This window comes from Dermacentor andersoni, chromosome 3 (assembly GCF_023375885.2).
Source record: "Dermacentor andersoni chromosome 3, qqDerAnde1_hic_scaffold, whole genome shotgun sequence".
NCBI lineage: Eukaryota > Metazoa > Arthropoda > Arachnida > Ixodida > Ixodidae > Dermacentor > Dermacentor andersoni.
The window spans coordinates 188,060,237-188,072,841 of NC_092816.1; positions in this window are offsets into that span (position 1 = coordinate 188,060,237).

Below are 12,605 nucleotides of genomic sequence, written 5' to 3' on the forward strand. Positions count from 1 at the left end.
AGAACTTACAGCTACGGTAACGCTACACATAGCGTCATATTAGCTTCATCACTACCATCAAGTATTTCGAAGACAATTCAAGCTGCGAATATCTCGCAAAACCCGCAATTATCCCTGTGACGTACGTTTACACTATGCACTTTGTAGCCTCGTTGATTCCTCCGTTTGTAAGCTTCTCGTACTCATAAAAACACGGTTGAATTCAACCGTCGATAACACAGAGCTTAATTCATTCCTTCCTAATTTTTTTCATCTTTAGGCGCAATCGTGCAGGCAAACACGGAGGAGGAGTTCTGATAGCTGCCCATCACAGCCTTTGTTGCTCCGTTCCCGATTTCACTTCACCTCTAAAATATTATTCGTTTTGTGCAGTTATTCAAACCTACGAATTCTTATCAGTGTATGCTATCGACCCCCCGACGCAGATTCTTCCTTCGCTACTCACTTCCACGAGGCACAGCACTCTCTTAAGACGTCATTCAGCCACCCATAACTACTCCTATTCGGTAGGCAGAATTATTCTGTCAACTACCTCACAGCAAAAATAAACAAAAAAGAAAATAAGGTGTCACAATAACCGGGACTACGACCGTATTAACAAAGCGCTAACTGAGTTTTACAGCTGATATATTGTAGATTTTCTGAAACGCACAGCAGGCACCAAGTGAACGCTTTTTAAAAAGTTACTCTGACTTTTCAGTTCGTGAACGCGGGTTACGGTCAAGCCTTTGGGTGCTATTTCCTCTTTGTGCATTGCGCGTAGCGTGTTTCAAACATGATTTCATTGTCTCTAAGTGCGACGATTTCTGCGAGACTTATTTATTGCTAATGCGACAGCATTGTATGCCCCATTACGCGAAAATCCGGCGTTATCGTCGGTGGCATAACCGAAAGATAGCACCAAAATGGCCGACGGCGCAAACAGTAAAAATACGTCAAGGGATGCGCGGATTGACGTCATATTTGTCAGACAGGTTTCTATAAACAAACCAATTTAACAACTTCGAAAAGAAAATTGGGAAAATTTCGGTCTGGGAGGGAGTCGAACCCGGGCCTCCGAGGTGCCAGACGAGGGTGCTCCCCCGGACTCCACGGTAGCTCCACGGTTCATCATCATCATCATCAACAACACCAACATCATCATCATCAGCAGCAGCAGCAGCCTGGCTCCGCCCACTGCAGGGCAAAGCCCTCTCCTATACTTCCCCAACCACCCCGGCCATGTGCCAATTGTGGTCACGTCGTCCATGCAAACTTCTTGTTCTCATCCGTCCACCTAACTTTCTGCCGCCTCCTGCTACGCTTCCCTTCCCTTGGAATCCCGTCCGTAACCCTTAATGACCATCGGTTATCTTCCCTCCTCATTACATGTGTCCTGCCCATGACCATTTCTTTTTCTTGATTTCAACTAAGATGTCATTAACTCGCGTTTGTTCCCTCACCCAATCTGCTCTCTTCTCATCTCCCCCCCCCCCCCCCGTTAACGTTACAGCCATCATTCTTCTTTCCATAGGTCATTGTGTCGTCCTCAATTTAATTAGAATCCTTTTTGTAAGCCTCCAGGTATCTGCCCCGTAGGCGAGTACTGGTAAGACACAGTTGGCATACACTTTTCTCTTGAGGGATAATGACAACCTGCTGTTCATGATCTGAGAATGCCTGCCAAACGCACCCCAGCCCATTCTTCTGATTATTTCAGCCTCGTGATCCGGATCCGCGGTCACTATCTGCCGTAAGTAGATGTATTCCCTTACCACTTCCAGTCCTCGCTACCTATGGTAAACTGCTGTTCTCTTTTGAGACTGCTAAATATTACTTTAGTTTCCTGGAGATAAATTTTTAGACCCACCCTTCTGATTTGCCTGTCTTGGTCAGTGAGCATGTATTGCAATTGGTCCCCTGAGCTAATAAGCAAGGCAATATCATCACGAATCGCAAGCTACTAAGGTATTTTCCATTAACTCTTATTCCCAATTATTCTCAATCCAGGTCTCTGAATACCTCCCATAAACACGCTGTGAATAGCATTGGAGAGATCGTATCTTCCTGCCTGACGCCCTTCTCTATTGTGATTTTGTTGCTTTGTTCATGGAGGAGTACGGTGGCTGTGGAGCCGCTACAGATATCTTTCAGTATTTTTACATAACGGCTCCTCTACACCCTGATTCCGTAATCACGCTCCACGGTTATGGCTGACTAAAGCTGGGCATAACTAGTGCGTGTGTCAATGCACGCGTCACGTCAGTGCCTTCCACGTGTCACTTGTTCTTCAGATTTCATCGACGCTGCGTCCACTGCAATGCACTCCAAGCCTCTACCTGAGCGGCAGCTGTGAAACGTGGTCGCCCACGCAAGCACACCTCAGAATACGAAGCAAGGGAACGCAAAAAGAAGACGACATAGTCACGACAGACCGACCATTACGCATAAAATTCCTAGTTTTGCAGCAAAATGGTCCAAATATTTCCAGCCTGTGGCCAACGTATGCACAAACACACACGCCGATTCAGCAGAGAGATCTCTGATGCATGTCGAAAAATCAATCGAAAATATTTCCCCTAAGCGATTATAATGCTTTCGCATTTCCACACGAAAGCAGTCTTACGTGTCTCTGCTGAATTTTTCTTTGTTTTATGTACGTTTCTCTACTTTTATGAAGTGTAAAATGCCATTAGGAGACATGGTAAGGCAGTGTAAGAAAATGTACAGTCTTTATTATTTCAAGCGATTGGGTAACGTTCTATTCACACCATTCATTTTCCCCTCATTCTCCGTCATCCTCTTCTGGAGTCTCCTGGGTACGCCAAGCCCAGTGGCGTAGCAACAGGGGGGGCCGGGGGGCCGTGGGCCCCGGGTGCACGGGGCCAATAGGGGGGGGGGGGGGGTGTCATATACGTCTGAAGACACCCGAAAATTGTCGATATCCTCGCCTTCCTCGACTATACCCGATGGGGGGGGGGGGGGGGGTGACAGAAAAGCTAAGGGCCCCGGGTGCCAGACGACCTAGCTACGCCACTGGCCAAGCCTGCGCCTTTTGCCGGACTTATCCAGCTCGTGCGCGGTGCTTGGCGGAGACTTCGGGGTTCATCGACACGCGCTCGGCCTGTCGATGCTGGCGTAGCTGCTCCTTTCTTCCTACTCGGCGCTAAATCAAAACACGAACCCGCTACGTCCATAGCGCACACAGAACCCGCAGAAACTGCCAGAGCAGGTAAACCCAACGGGCCTCCGCCTAACCCCCTCCTCCTCCGCGACGCTTCGCCCCCTATCTCCTAGGGTGGATGGATGGATGGATGTACGGACGCCTTTCGAACGGGGTGGTGGGTACGCCACCAAGCTCGTGTTACTATATTGCCTTATGTCGTAGCTATGTAAAAAAGAAAAAAAAAAGAAACTCGTGATGCATTCCCATAGAAAAACTTCCTGAGGCCCTATTGTGAACTTTGTTTTCTATGCCTCCATTGCTTGGCGTTTCTCTACTTTTTTCCACCAATCTTCCAATCACCTCTTACTAATCTCTATTGCGGACATGTTTACTTTCCCGTGCTCTCGGTAAACCCAAGGGTTTCAAGGAGGCCATCATCATCAGCCTAGTTACGCCCACTGCAGGGCAAAGGCCTCTCCCATACTTCTCCAACTGCCCCGGTCATGTACTAATTGTGGCCATGTTGTCCCTGCAAACGTCTTAATGTCATCCGCCCACCTAACTTTCTGCCGCCCCCTACTACGCTTCCCTTCCCTTGGAATCCAGTCCGTAACCCTCAATGACCATCGGTTATCTTCCCTCTCATTACATGTCCGGCCCATGCCCATTTCTTTTTCTTGATTTCAACTAAGATGTCATTTACCCGCGTTTGTTCCCTCACCCAATCTGCTTTTTTCTTATCCCTTAACGTTACACCTATTATTCTTCTTTCCATAGCTCGTTGCGTCGTTCTCTATTTCAGCAGAACCCTTTTCGTTAGCCTCCAGGTTTCTGCCCCGTAGGTGAGTACTGGTAAGACACAGCTGTTATACACTTTCCTCTTGAGGGATAGTGGCAACCTGCTGTTCATGATTTGAGAATGCCTGCCAAACGCACACCAGCCCATTCTTATTCTTCTGGTTATTTCAGTCTCATGATCCGGATCCGTGGTCACTACCTGCCCTAAGTAGATGTATTCCCTTACCACTTCCAGTGCCTCGCTAGCTATCGTAAACTGCTGTTCTCTTCCGAGACTGTTAAACATTACTTTAGTTAGGCCAGTGGGGCCTAAATCGACCGCTAGGCAGATATCTTCACATTCTAACACAACATGCTCCATCGTTACCCTAGCCTTACTGCAGCAAGCACATGCATCTTCTTTCTTGTTGTATCTCGCTTTATAAGTGCGTGTTCTAAGGCATCCTGATCTCGCTTCTAAAGATAGTTTCCCTTTGATTTATCATAAATTGTTTCTTTCCCGATTGTTTTTCTTTTATATTTATTCATAGCAAGTTTCTTTTCCATTGCCGTCACCCATGAGATTATTTCAGCCTCTATAATTTTTTACTTGACGTTCTTTGTTGCCATGTTGCTCAAAATACAGGTCGCATGCTTGCTGGTAAGCTTCCTAGTTCTTTTCCTGCACTGTGAATCAACGTTCTTCCTGTACAAATACCTGAACACTCTCCGAGCCCGTTTACTTTCTTCCATGTTCCTCCGTCGTTCTTCATACTAAATTTTACTGTGAACTTCCCTCAATTCAAAACTTGTTCAGCCCATATCATCCTACACAGCTTCATTTGTAGTCTTCCCGTGGACGTCCAAAGTGAGGTGTCCAAGTGACATAAGTTGCCAAGGTGACCAAGCGACATAAGTTGCCATCGAGTCCTGATTGTGCCCCTGATTTCAAGCAAACAACCGTATTTCCAAATGTAAGTCCTGGAACCATTCCAACTTTACACATACCCCGGAGCATGTCATATCTATTGTATCCCCACAGCGCTCATTGTTTCCTTATGACCGCATTTATACCCCCCTTTCCTGTTATTGTTTATTCCTGTGTTTACATATATATGGTGCCTTCGTTTATACATATACCAAGGTATTTATATTCCTTTAAGCTAGGTATTTCGTGGCCGTGTTAACAATGTCTGCAGGCGTGATCACTGTTTTTATTGAATATCATAGCACCCGATTTTTCGACGTCAAATTTCAGCGCTGAATTCTCGCCTTCCTGTCCACAGATATCAGCCAGACGTTGTATATCACTTTGCTTGTTAGCTAGCAGCCCAATGTCGTCCGCATAGAACAAACCTGGAAGCTGCTGCTCTACTACTGTGCCCGCCTGTTTGTAGGAGAGAATAAACCCGATATCACTTTCCTCTAGCGCCATTTCCATCCTCACCATGTGCATCGCAAACAGCACTGGGGATAAAGGACAACTCTGTCTCAGTGCCTTGTTGATACCAATTTCTCCTCGCTACTCATAGCTTCCTATTCAATGCAAAATGTATTTTCTCGCTAAACCTCTCTCAAGAGCTTATACAATTGTGGCCTAAGTCCTTCCAGAATATTTCAAGAAGTGTTGTGGCCTATGCTGTCATACGCCCCTGTTATGTCCAAAAGGCCACATATAACGGTCTCCTTTCTACTCTGGATATATTGGAGATGCTGAGTAAGGACAAATAAATTATCATCCTCACGCCTACCTATTCTGAAGGCATTCTGAAGTTCTCCCAAAATGTCATTAGTATCTGCCCATCCTTGCTGCTTTAATAGCCTGTATTGCTAACCTGTACATTACCAATGTAATGGTCAATGGTCTATACAAGTGAATTCTATCTTTCTCATCCTTACCTTAAATTAAATTCACTCTACTTTGTCTACTTTTAAAGCTTTTTCTACTGCTTTCAGCAAAGCTTCCTTACTTCTTGGTCCTAGTTCATTTGTGAGCCTAATGGTAACCTCGTCTAGCCCTGTGGCTGTGGGCTTAGGAATTATCTCTTCGGCTTTCTTCCAGTTGAAATTTGTCAGCACCAGCTCCTTTTTCATCTGGTTCTCTTTCACGCTCTTTTTTTCTTCAAATAACAGCCTCGTCATTGTCTTGGAAAGACTCTGCTGCTAATTTTCGGATGTAATTTAATGTCACGTCCCCTTCCAGTTTGTTTCTATCTTTGTCTAGGATATGTTGTATTGTTGCAGACTTGCTGCAACAATAAGTTGATGTAGTTCCAAAATCTTCTAGGTGCGGCCTTCGGTTCCTCGCGCATTTCTAGCAATCAGCATCCGCTTTGTATTTTTATCTTTGCTCGAACCTGTATTTAAAGCACAGATGTTTTTCTCGGCATATTCCCCATTTACTGGCTACTTCATCCTGCAGCAACTACGCTTTGTTTGCCCGCCTGTGCTCTCGGGATGCTTTCTCTCCTTCGGCGATCGCTTCTCGTGTCTCCCTGTTCCACCAGCTTCTTGGTCTTTTGTTTTTCATTTCCAACGAGTATGTCACTTCTCTTTCCGTATTTCTGTCGATATTACACTTAGAAGCTCACCATATTCCCACTCTTTGCTTGGCCATTTGCCAAGATCTCCCTCGACTCTTGCGACTATATTTGTTATTTGTTCAGAGTTCAAATTTGGACTGGCCATTTTGCACTCCTTGGGCTCTTTCCCAACTACTTATCCCATTTTTAAAATGATGCGTTTTTGGTCATTCCCTTCGCTGCTATGCTCTCCCTCTTCAATGACCATTTCTCTCAGCTTACCATGATTTCATTCTGTCATCAGACAGTAATCAATAGTTGATTGCTAGTTTCCCAATTCCTTGGTGGTCTGCCCATCACACTTAGGCCCTCTATTCAAGATAACGAGTTGATGTTGCTCACAAAGATATAGCATGAACTTCCCGTTATCGGTATAGCCATCTAGATCCTGTATGTGGGCATTCACGTCACCTAATAGGATGATTTCGGCATCATTGCCGAAACCCTTAATATCAGCACTTCGGCATTTCACTAACTCTTAGTTCTTCCCTGTGCTACCATTTCCAGTCCACAAATACGTTATGCCCAGCCAAGTATTTTATCCACTCATTGTACATAACGAAATATGCTCTTGACATTTTGAATTTACTCTTTTCCATTTGGCTCCCTGATGGATGAACATTCTGACTCCCCCTCACTTTATTTCCAATTTAGTTCATTTGCATCCTTAGAAAACATAATTTTCTACCGCTGGCGACTCTTTCGAGTCTGAGATGTGTTTCTGTAGCCGTATACACCCCTATTTGTTCTCTATTTAGCTGCTCCCCAATCTCTACCCACTGTTCCGTTCTTCTGCCGCCCTGCATGATCATGTAGCATATTATATGGCGAGTTCTCTTTCCTGTTTTCCTTCTTTTTTCCATTATTGACGTGGATGCTATTTTGAGGTTCCCCTAGGAGACCTTCTTCCTTACTACCTACAATGGCCTCCTGAGAACCCGTGGGCCCCCCAAAGAAGCAACTGCGCGAACACCAAGTCGCCTGTCCACTTCTTGTCCAAGCCTTTGATTGAAGTGGATCCCGTCTCGTTGAAAACCACTGCACCTTCTCTCTTCCCTGTTTACTTCTACAACCCCGAAACCTTTCCCTCGGCTCATTGCCCATATAGCCGTATGAGCAGCCACTACGGCTCTTTGTAGGTTACTGTCACGTACAGGCACTCCCGGCACCGTTCACACCACAGTCCGCACCTGAGAGGACAGCTCGCACTAGTCGTCTAGTCGGCTAGTCCTGTCCCTTTTCTGTTCAGGAGGTTATTTAGCCCACCTGCTACTGAGACAAGGTTCCGTCCGTGGCCATTTTCTGCGATCTTTGCTTTTGCTCGCTCCATGACAGAACCCAATGTCAGCCCTGGAAATGTCTCTACCGCCACACCTTTATTGCCTTTCACCATCTCCAGAATTGCTTCTGAGCACATAGCCAGCTTCGAGTCGCTGGCGATAATCACCCTTTCACCCTGTCCTACTGCCGAGTCTTCTCCCTACTTCCCTTTGTAATACTTTTCCGTGCAATTACGACTTCACAAGCGGCATTGAACCCTGCGTTCCTGGTTTTCCTTTGTGGCCGCTGTAAGAGTTGGGGTAGCTGGCCCATGCCCTCGTCTGAGCCATCCACACTAGGGACGTTGTCGAAGGGGGAACACGTCCTCATCGAGAGCGAGGAGTACTGGGCTTATTTACAATATCTACATGAAGAGTGGAGAACGTTACATCTCATCAGTCAAGCATGACTGAAGTGAAGCACACCGAGGAGCCGAAAATGGCTGCTTAAAACCCCCTCGGTCCTCCCTAGATCCCTAGGCCTGAGAAACTGCCGTCAAACCTTCGTCCAATCGAAGTGCCCAAAGTTTTCGAAGGACTCGCGTTCAGGGCGAGCGTTCACACAATCACTCCTGCACCTTTTTTCACTGAGCACACAGAAAGGAGGGGGACTTCGTAGGCAAGGGTTGTCACGCTTGACTCAAGCTGGCGCGTCTAGGTTTTTGGGATGACCCAGCAGTTAGCTGGGCGTCTGTAAAATGACTCTGGCGGTTACCAGAGCCCGTGAGGGAAAGCCGTAGAACACCCTTTCCAGGATTTTTCCTTCCTCCATTGGTCCGTGAAGGCGACAGTGAACCAGGTTACAAATACTCCGTCCGCCAAACGTGTCTCGCCTTGCGGGCGCTGGTAGTCTGTCGTGGGAGTCTCATTGTCAGCTTCATGAAGCGATTCGTGGCAGTGGGCTAGGAGAGGCTAGAAGGTCACTACCTCCGCTGGCCGATCGTCATAGCTCCTCAATGGCCGGGAAACTCTTGACTGGCCAGTTCTGATAACCGTTGGGCAGGAAGAGAATGGCTGGTGGCAAGGGGGATGGCTTGCAGCAACCAGCTGCGAAATGCTGACATATACCCTCGAACATCTCACAATGACAGGCAGCAGCAAAGCGAACCCCACAACACCGCTCTGCGCAGCGATGAAATGTCTTGGATCTGGCTTTAGACCCGCCAGGCTTCAAGGAAAACAGGAGTGCAAAAACGACAAATACTGCATTTCGCAATGCCAATTTCGAAGGAATTTCATCCCGACCAAGTTAGCAATCGTGGATGGAGTCCTACTAAATAAGGGATCATCTTGGCTTAAATGAATAAGAAAATGATAACAAAAATTAGTTGATATCCCTAAACGCAGAATGAGTTTCAATATAGCTCGCTGAAGGTACCCGCGTTGCTATGCAGCTTTCCCTTATATCGAACAGATAAGTTGTACTGTTGGAGGGTGAGGCCCCATCGGAGCAAGCGGCCATTTTTTGTGACACTTGATTAAGCAACGTCAGAGGGCACTGATCGGCCTCGAAGATGAATCTCGCTCCGTACAAGTAACACAACTTCTGGGCTGCCCAAATCAAACAGGCACATTCCTTTTCTGAAGCGCTATAGGCTTCCTCTCTTACCGTCAGTTTACGGCGGGCACAGAGGATAGAATGTTCCTCATTACCATCGCTGACCTGACTAAGTACCACGCCCATTTCGCTGTCACTTGCGTCGCACTGAACTAAGAATTTCTTTGTATAGACTCGCGGGCGAAGCACAGGACTAGAAAATAACAACGTTTTCAAAACTTGGAAAGCGTTCTCTTTGTTATTATCCCATTGCACGTTACTCGGTGCTCCCCTTCGGAGTGCGTCCGTTACAGGACTTGCTATTGTCGAATAATTCGAAATCTAGCGTTGATAGTACCCAACAAGTCCCAAGAATGAACGAATGTATGTTTTCGTGTGCGGCTGTGAAAAATGTCCTATCCGGTCGGCCGCCTCGTGCCCTGGCAGGCAACATGGCCCAGGTAAGTAACCTACCAGCAGCCAAACCTACATTTGTCCGCCTTAATCGATAAGCCTGCATCCCTCAACCACGAGAACACCTGCTAGAGGTGCGATACGTGATGTTTCCAGCTGCCAGAAATAAATGCGACATCATGAAGATATGGCGATGTGAACTCCTGCAAGTATTTTAGGGCAATGTCTATCAACTTAGAGAAGCTAAATAGCGCGTTCTTCAGCCCGAAGCTAAGACCGAGAGGGCGACAAGTAAGGGCCTACAGGTGAGATAAATGCAGCGTAGCAGATGGTGCTTTCTGAAAGGGGAACTTGCCAGCATCCCCACACGAGATCTACATTAGAAATCTATTTATTTATTTCAAATACAGTTGGCCGTAACAGGGTGGGCACAGCAAATTTGCACATAGCGTAAAAAATGTAAACACTTTACGAACGTAAATAGGACATGAAGCAATGAATGTTGGAAATACAATGCAACACAAATAACCAAATACAAATACAATCTTCTGGCTGAGAAATACATGTTTGTAACATTGTGACAGTGAAATCGGCAACAGCATAAAAGACTATTGTATGTATTCCTAGAATAGTGTGACAACGTTTGCACAACTAAAATTCAATTTCATAAAAGGTTTTTAATGCGTTTCTCACAGATTTTAATGCTACTTGACTGCAAAACAGACGCCGGCAAACTGTTCCATTCCTTAATCGTTCGCGGAAAAAATGAATAAGTGTACATGTCCAGATATGCTTTTGGAATTGAGAACATGCAATGATTGCTTGACCTGACGTTTCTAGCCTGCCTGGGAGCAAGATAGGGTGCGGTTTCAATATTGAAGTGGCCTTTTGATAACAAAACAAGAAATTTAAGTCTAGCCAACTTCCGTCGTTGAGCCAGTAGAGGCAAATTAAGCAACCGAAGCATTTCGGAAACAGAGTCAGTACGATAATACCGGGAAAGAATGAACCTTGCAGATTTTCTCTGTATCTTCTCAATGCGGTTTATTAATCCTGATTGAAACGGATCCCAAATGACACTGGCATACTCTAACGTCGGTCTAATGTGAGTTAAATATGCATATAGTTTGACGGGTGTGGTTGCTAGCTTTAATTTTCGGCGAGGAAACCATAATTTTTTTTCTGCAGCTTCACAAATTTTGTCTATGTGTGATTTCCGACTTAAGTCTTTCGAAATTGTTAAACCTAGGAATTTTATCGTTTCAGCTTCGGTTAGAATTGTTGAGTTCATCTCATAATTACACTCAATAACATGCTTTGTTTTGTATGTGATTCTGAGCATGACTGATTTAGATTCGTTAATTTTCATTTTACTTTTTGCGGCCCAGACTTCTACAGCTTTTAGCAGCACTGACTCTTTCGCTTCGTTCATCAATGTTGGGTATCGGGTATAACTGATTCCTGGCGATGACATTTAACTTCTCGTAGTCAACACACAGAGGAGGGCCGTTATTAGGTGTTTCCACAAGTACTAGCAGTGTCGTCTAGCCACTCTGAGCGAGCTCAAGAATTCCAGACTCTAGCATGCGCTGTATCTCTGCCTCCATAATTTCTCCGTCATGGAGACACCCTGCACGGAGTTGATCTTACGGGTTCGGTTGATGTAAGCTCTTATTTCATGCATTAGTTAGGTTCTACCTGACCGTAGCTCAATCTATCGAAATAATCCCCTAGCAGCCTTTTTGCTCATCTAGCTGCTCGGGTTTCAGAACGACCGTGCTTACCGAGTGTTCTACAACTTCTGCCAGGCTTATTTCAGAGTTGGCGGCCACCTTACACTCGTGAAACGCAGTATTATAGTCATCCGGCTCTTTGATGGTATAGTAATCGACTCGGCTCCGCTCCACGTGTGGCTTCATCGAATTACAGCGGTGTATTTTCACCTCCCCTCCGCGAACGCGCACTTTCAGAGCATATACAGCTAGTATCTGAATGTTTGTGCAACACTTTAACGGCCCCGTCCCCATGAACTTCAAGCTTGTTCTTTCTGGAAAATCTGAGGATCATTACCTGGTCCCCAGGGTGAAATGTTCTAAGCCTAGCATTCTTGTCGTAATAAATTTCAGTGAAACTTCATGTGGGCCTAGTTGGTACATAATTCTGAACTTAATGTTACAGCGCAAACGCCTAAGACGAACCACACAAAAAACAAAGACACGACATACACAGCGCCAGTGTGTGTCGTGTCTTTCTTTATTGTGGTTCGTCTTAGGTGTTTGCGCTGTAACGTTAAGTTCAGAATTGTCGTAATAAAGCTCGGTGATATTTTGTACCACGCCCATGTTCTTTTCGACTTGTTATTGTGTTGTGCTTGGCCGTTCCAGCAGACTTAGCACGTACTCTACCACTGTTTGACTCTCCCCTCTTTCTTCCCACATCTCTTTCAACATTCTCAATGGAGAACGGAGTGTCCTCCCATGCACTAGCTCTCCTGGTGAGAACCCTGTAGGAACCGTTATCGCGAAGGTCATTCCACAAGCAGATAGCGCGTCGAAGAGTAGATAAGTTAAATGCGTCACCACACACGCACTAAGCCAAGTCTGCGTGAAGTTCGGTGAGTGAAAATAAGGTGTAGAGGTGATGGCATGCTGTTGCGACTTAATTTGTGGAATATTTATAAAACAGCAATATCACGACGAGTAAATAATGGCTCAAGTGAGAGGTCTTGTTTATTTGCTTTATGCTGGATAGGTCTGTAATTATACTTAATGAAGAGACTGGCTGTGCTCTGAATGGCTTCTAACGTGTTGATATTTGTTGAAACGGTGACC